The following is a 6,000-nucleotide window of genomic DNA, read 5'->3' on the forward strand; positions in this document are numbered from 1 at the left end:
CTCCTCTCCGAAGGTGGGTCTCTCTGCCCTCGGAGGGTGAGATCCAATATATCAAATGGCTCCTATTGAACCGTTACTAATTGAGAGAGTCACATTGTCTTAAGATCTTTAGTGTGACTTTAATATACATTCAGCTGTATTCTGTCAAGGTGGAAAATTCCCTGTGCCTTGAATGTTAATTATCTGAATTGTTGCATGATCCCTTTGTCCATGAAAAATGCTCATTCAGAAGGAATTATTAATACCTTACAGAAAACATTCCCATCCTCAAAAGTTAAACTTCTGAAAATTAAACATGCTGGCCTCATGGTAAGAGAGAGGGGGCTATTTTAAACAGGGTTGAAAGACATTTCCTGGGTTATATCCTTTACTCCTTTTCATTTGGGAAAGTATTTCTTTAACATTATATGACATATGTGTCATTATTCACACAAGTAGCAATTCTATAATTGTTTGTTTTTAAAGTAAATAGCTGTGTGTGTGTGTGGAGGGGAGGGGAGCTGATCCAGACTAGGACTATTGTGTGAGGAAGGAAGGAGTCAATCCTTTGCCTCCACCACAGTATTTGCATCAGGAAATAAGCTCCCATTGGTGCCTCCCATTCAAGGGAGGGGCCGTGGCTCAGTGGTAGAGCACCTGCTTTGCATGCAGAAGGTCCCAGGTTCAATCCCCAGCATCTCCAGGTAGAGCTGGAAAAAATCCTGCCTGAAACCCTGGAGAGCCACTGCCGGTCAGTGACAATATTGTTGACAATGCTGGGCCTGATGGACCACTTGTCTGACTCAGGCTGAATCTACACATGGCAGTTATACCGGATCACACCATTCTAACTATTGATGCCCATTGATGTCATGTGTACCAATAGTTATGATAATGGTCTGATAACGGTATAACTACTATGTGTAGATTCAGCCTCAGTAAGGCATCTTCTTATGTTATAACATGATGCCAATAGCAGCTACAGGGAGGGGGCAGATTGGGACTACAGTTGCAGCAAAGGGCTAAAGCCCGTCTTCCCCACATCACATTCTAAATCAAAATGGACACCCTGCAGAATCACTCAGTTCCTAATTGCATGACATCTGATTGCATGATATCATGTCTGTTTTGGTCCTTTGTCTCTTATTGGCTTTGGTGAACACTGAATTGAGACTAGTGATGAAATAATGTGAAGAATCCAGATGATTTTCCTGCGTGTCCACCAGCCCTGCAGCAAAGTAATCTGGCCTCCAAATTGGGTTTGGAGCAGGTTTAGTTCCTATCACAGCACCTGGCTCAAACTCTTCCCACTGCCTTGATAAATTAGTGGGGGAGAGAGAGCTCATTTTGAGTGCTGAATTAGTAGGGGACAGCCAAAATATATCCCATTAGTATTAGTCCTTGATACCCCCTTGATAAAGGGGTCTATGCCCAATCTTAATTGGATTGTGGGGAAGGAATTCCAGGGGCACCAGATACCCAAATGTATTTTGGATTCTGGCTGCCTATTAGCTACTGAGCCACATACAAAGTTATGTTGTTACCATATAAAGCCATAAACAACTTGGGACCAGGATACCTAGCAGCTTTCCCTTATATATACCCAGATGACATTTAAAATCTTCAGAGGAGGCCTTGCTGGTCATTTCAAAATGAACAGAATATTGCCATGAAGAACCTCGACGGCAGGCCTTCTCTGTAGTGGCACCCTAACCCTCTGGAAAACCCTCCTTCGTGCAGTTCGGTAGGCAGAAAATGTAACATCTTTTAAACGCCTCCTGAAAACACCTTTTTACACAGGCTTTCCCTGGGCTGTAACTGCTGCTAGGTTTTACTTTAGTTTTATGTGGTACTTTTAAACTTTTAACAGTTTTATATTATGTTTCTTCAAGTTGTATTTTATGGCTTTAATTGTGCACTGCCCAGAGAGCCTCGGCTATTGGGCAGGATAAAAATGTAATAAAATAAATAAATACATACATACATACATACATAAATTCTGCCCCATCACGAGCTGAAACTGCTTTGATTTTTCAGGATTTAGACTTTGAACTCATGCAGTGTTTGTGAGGAAGAAAAACAGTACAAGCTAAGAACAAAACATTAGTCCCAGCCTTTGTGTTGGATTTCCTGGGTTTTATCCAATTCTCTCTCTTGGGTTGATGCGTATTTTGGGTCTCTGCAAACAACATGTATATAGAATTTGGGATCAGCTCGAGATGCTGGGAATAAAGTTTAACCACTTTTTTGCTGTAACTTACTTAAGGAACACTTCTGGATGAATTCTGTTCATAAATGGTAAATGCACTAATATGTATTGACACACAAATGCATTTCCAGGCTTTGCTGAGGATAAATACACAACGAGGCCCTTAAAGTAGCTACTAATTTCAGAAGCCCTGGCAAGGATGTTTCCAGTGGACTTAAAACAGAGAATGAGGCGAGGGGGGAGGGAAGGTGTGATCCGAGACACAGTTACTGCACAAAGGCACAAGGCTTCCATCTGGATGACCTTTCCCCTTTGTTGTTCCTTCAATTGCCTTGTACATCTCAGGGGACCTACTAAGTTTATAGGCAAACTCCACGTGCTTCACTGCAATCTCAGGGAGAACCACAAAAAGAAATCCATCCCCATGGGTGATAAGTCTCCTTATTTACAGGAAGTTTTCCATCTGGAGACAGAATTACTGTCACATAAGTATTTACAAAAGTGCCTTAATATATTTTTTTTTCTTTCTAATATAGCTGTTAAAGCCAGAACCATTTACCAGGGTTTTTCATCGTTTTTTTAATATTGTTATTGTTTTATTTAAAAAGTAATGATAGCCACTTCGGAAATGGGATTGTGGAGAAGTGGGATAGAAATATTTTGTATAAACAAGCAAACATTAACCCTTGTTTTAAGCTACTAAATACAAAATAATAGTACATTAGCAATATTGGGTTGTATCCAAAGTTTTATAAGTTGAAGTCTGTATGTGCAATTGGGTTTCCTACCCCTTCGTCCTAGGGAAAGGGGATGGGATTTTCATTTAAGTTTGCTCTTTCAAACCAAGGTTCAAACTGAAATTCAGTTGTCCTTCAAAATTCACACTTCTCCACGTTTGGCAATGGAGTTGTCCCATCCAAACATTCATACAAAATGTGTACATTATGGAAAGGAAAGGTTCCTCCTGTGCAAGCACTAAGTCATTGCTGACTCCTAGAGGGACGCTGCTTTTGCTGGCATTTTCATGGCAGGCTGTAGTGGGGTAGTTTGCCATTGCCTTCCCCAGTCGTGACTACCTTTCCTCCAGCAAGCTGGGTACTCATTATACCAACCTCGGAAGGATGGAAGGCTGAGTCGACCTGAGCCAGCTACCAGGGACCCAGCTTCCGCTGGGATCGAACTCAGGTCGTGGGGACTTTCGGTTGCAATACTGCCCCTACCACTCTGTGTCAGACGAAAAGTTCCACACAAAAATCCATATTTGTGAAACTAATGCTAAAAAATGAATTGTATTAGGAAATTACTTGCAAAAAGTATGTATTAGGCAAAATTGTTTACAACAATGCATGTGTTAGGAGAATTGCACACAAAAATGCTCTCAAAAGTTCATGTGAACTCAAAAACAAAACACAACACATTCTCAATGTTTGGGACAGACCAAACTTAAGACTGGAAAAATGAAATATGGAAAGAAACAGAAATTGACAGATTCATCCATCTTTACCTCCTCCTGACTGCATCCCAAGTCCCCTTCTCACAAGATTATCTCATGAGATACAGGGACCCTCAGAAAACACCTGGAATGTGGCATGGGAAGCTGCAGTTTTAAGAGGTAATCGGTGAAAATCAGGAAGAGCCAGTTTGTGTCAGTAGGCCTTTCTGGGGGTCTCCTATTTCAGAGGACTGCTGTAGGGGGAGGAGCAGAAAAGCCCACTTGCATGAGCAGACTTCCACTCAAAGAACTTTGGATATAACCTATTATATCAGCCTTAGTAATATTTTCAAAAATAGTGTTGGTGTTTGCTAGTTGCAGAAAAGAGAGGCCCCTTTGTATGAATAAACAGTACCTCAAATGACATGCCGAACTGTTAAAATATGGCATTACTGTTTTAGGAAGTCCAGAGCCAGTATTTCACTCTGTCACTTCCTTCTGCATTAGAGTCAAGCCAGTCTCGGCCATGTGTGAGTTCGATAAGTTTGATATCCAAGCATTTTCTATTGTGCCAACCCTAATTATAACAATTTGGTTTAAAGACTTGGCAACAATGATGTATGTGCGTCCCGTAACTCTTTTCTTGCATGTTCTCCATTTAAATGAGTAAAAAGATCTGTGGACACAGGGTTGAGTGTCTTTCTTTTTCAGGACACCATCACTACTGACAACAACCTAACTCTGTGCAATATAATTAGCTACTATGATTTCCAGTTTTGGGTTGGTGGGTGGGAATACCTCAAAATATAGTGATGGCCTACTTTGAAGGGCTATAGTAGGCATAAGAATTATGTATGTAAAAGTTCTGGGGGGGGGGGATGAAGCTTTCTTAGTATTAAATGCATTGGCGAGATTTACCTGCCCCCTGGAGGCCAGTTCTCAACATTTCGTTTTTATGCTGTACTAAGCACTCTAGCTGAACAATAATTGGTGTTCTAAACATTTTTCAACGTCTATAAATATATATCTTCATTGGCCATTTTTACCACAGCATTAACACATGTGTTACTGTGAAAAACCTGTTAAACAATTTACTATATCATTTCTTATTTGTGTTTACCTGTGGGCTGTTTTTTCTTCTCTTTTTTAAAGGACCTTTCTAAACACATATAACTTTATTTGCACACATGCAGCTGACAAAACATTGAAATATGTGGTTGCCAAGATATATTTTATCTTTCAAATTACCTCCATAAAAAATGCACAGGAGTACATGCATTCCAGTGAGGAAAGAAGCCAAACCTAAATATGACCCCTAAGAAACAGAATATGATATTTCTGTGATTCTTATGAATGCTTACACATAAGCAATTTAGAGAGGAAATGTTTGCATGACCTTTTAATTCATAAAGCATTCCAGCTGGAAGTCAAAACATTACATTACTCTTATTGCTTTACGCTAACATAGTTGCCTAAGCTGTTTGATTGTACCATGCTCACAAGACTCCCAGACGTATTTCTTTGCAAGAATTTGCAATTCAAAATAGACTTCAGAGTACTTTGAGTCTGGCACAAATGGGATACTTGAGTTTATGCTTATTTGCCCCTATCTTGCCATTCCTTTCAGGAGAAGGAACACATAGCACAAACGCAAAGAGCTCCCATATATTCAACAGTTACCCATTAATTGCTATGGAGGGAGCTGCAGAGAGATGTTGTTCACATAGAGGCACCCCAGCCATGCAAGTGAATGGCGAAGCTGTTCGCACAGTCTCTTGGTGTATTCATTGGAGCATATATGTAGATGGGTGTGTAGGAATGTGGAGGTAAGGGTATTCCTTGTCTTATAATCCAGACGTCCTATCTAATTGTATGCATGCTTATTCGGAAACGTTAATTGAGTTCAGAGCTCAGTGGGGTTGCCATCTATACAAGTGTCCATAGGATTGCAGTTCTAAACACATTTCCTTGGAGGTACATCCTACTAGTTTCAAAAGATCATACTTCTAAATAAGGCTGTAATCCTCAGCATTAAAATATAATTATTCTGAGCAAATAAGGTGATGATCACATAAGTGTGTAAGTGTGCTCAGAGGCATAGCATCACAGTGCAAATCTCCCTGTACATGTTTTACTCAAAAGTAAGCCCAATTGGACTTATTAAATTGGACCACTGTTGTAACCACAGGGGGCAGAGGGGCAAGCCCCATTACTTTTTGTAAAGACTGCCTTAGGGCGCAATCCTATGCAGGTTTAGACAGAGAAAAGGCCTACAACTCCCAGCTTTCCCCAGCCAGCCATGCTGGCTGGGGAATGCTGGGAGTTGTAGGCCTTTTCTCTGTCTAAACCTGCATAGGATTGTGCCCTTAGCCAAATAATG

This window comes from Heloderma suspectum, chromosome 5 (genome assembly GCF_057233095.1).
Source record: "Heloderma suspectum isolate Gila_16-S chromosome 5, 16-S_ref, whole genome shotgun sequence".
Lineage (NCBI taxonomy): Eukaryota > Metazoa > Chordata > Lepidosauria > Squamata > Helodermatidae > Heloderma > Heloderma suspectum.